Source organism: Cynocephalus volans, chromosome 9, assembly GCF_027409185.1.
Source record: "Cynocephalus volans isolate mCynVol1 chromosome 9, mCynVol1.pri, whole genome shotgun sequence".
Classification (NCBI taxonomy): Eukaryota; Metazoa; Chordata; class Mammalia; order Dermoptera; family Cynocephalidae; genus Cynocephalus; species Cynocephalus volans.
This window is the reverse complement of record NC_084468.1, coordinates 73,252,611-73,254,004: the sequence shown is the minus strand read 5'-3', so window position 1 is coordinate 73,254,004 and position 1,394 is coordinate 73,252,611. Positions and strand designations below refer to the sequence as shown.

Sequence of the window (1,394 nt, the reverse complement as noted above, 5' to 3'; positions counted from 1 at the left end):
CCCTTTTTTTTCTTCCATGAGATGGGAGAGCAGCCAATCAGAAGCAGCTATAGGTGCCACCCATCTCTCTCCTAATCCCTTGCAGGTTGGCAGAGAAAGCAAAAAGGAGATAAGTGCCACCATCATCTTGCCTTGGCAGACAAGGTTAATACTGAAAATTATTTGGTCACTGGCCAGTCCACCACAGTAATTGCCACCTCCTCCTTCCCTCTCACATTTGCACCTAAATTGCCGTTATCCTAACACTGAAATGGCTCAAAGCTGTGTTTTGCCTGATCTTGTGTAGACAGCTTGCACTTCTTCGTAATCAGTTAGTATCTACCCTCTCTGTCTTCCTTGAAGTGTGTCTGGGTAATGTTCACATCTCCCAACAGATGCTCTAAAAATGATCAGGCTTTTCTTCTTTTATAAGCATGTGGGTTTTTAATATATGCATGTAAAATACATACACATGTATGTGTGTGTGTATACAAACACATGCATGCAATCTGATTATATGTGTTTTCTCTTAGATAAGTGCAAGCTGTTTGGTTGGTGACCATTTGGCTTTAAGTTTTTGGTTTTTTTTTTAATTTATTTACATATTTTCATTTAGAAATATTTATATCAATACAATGAAACTAAATTTCAGACACTAGATTCATTAGTTGAGATATCCTTAGTTTATAGAAAGGAGACACGGAAATTATTTACATGATGAAAGATTTCAGAACTTCAGTGGAATGGGCAGCTTTGAGTGATGCCATTTCAACCGTGATTTATTTCAGTCTGCATCCTTTCCAAGAATGTTGCCATCTCTAAATAAGAAATAATCTTTGTCGTCTATAACCACTTTGGTGCCTCCATATTCTGGGAGAAGAACTTGATCTCCAACTTTCACACTAACTGGTTGAATCTCTCCACCCTTCCCTTTAAAGCCCGACCAAAGAGCTACTACTGCTGCTTACAATACTTTTCCTCGAGCTTTTTCTGGAAGCATAATGCCTCCTTTGGTTATAGTTTCGGCTGCACTCCTTTCACCCAATACGTGGTCAAAGAGCAGAAGAAATTTTCTAAATGCTTGTCCTGCCATGACGCCTCCCGCCACCACAGTTCGTTTTCTGCCCTATTGCTGCAGCCGCCACAGCAAGGACAGATGCGACCCGCAGTCGGTCCCTGGGGACCCGCGTGAAAAACCTGAGCAGCCCGCAAGCTCCCTCACCTCCCTACCGGCTTAAAGTGTTTTTATAAACAACTTATTCTCATTTTGACTAAAGATGAGAATTTTAGCTCCATCTGTAAAGGAAGCTCTTAAAATGTAGCATATTTATATGATAAGGCTTGATATCTGGGAATGTTAAACTGTAGGCTTCACTAACAAATGTGATTTGCCAAGTACTCTCATAATATTTGAA

The 1,394-nt window shown here is 40.3% G+C and overlaps 1 pseudogene; it reads right to left on the bottom strand.

The window, feature by feature from the left end:
• Positions 1–763: 763 nt before the first annotated feature.
• Positions 764–1,072, bottom strand: LOC134386587 (10 kDa heat shock protein, mitochondrial-like; annotated as a pseudogene).
• Positions 1,073–1,394: the final 322 nt, after the last annotated feature.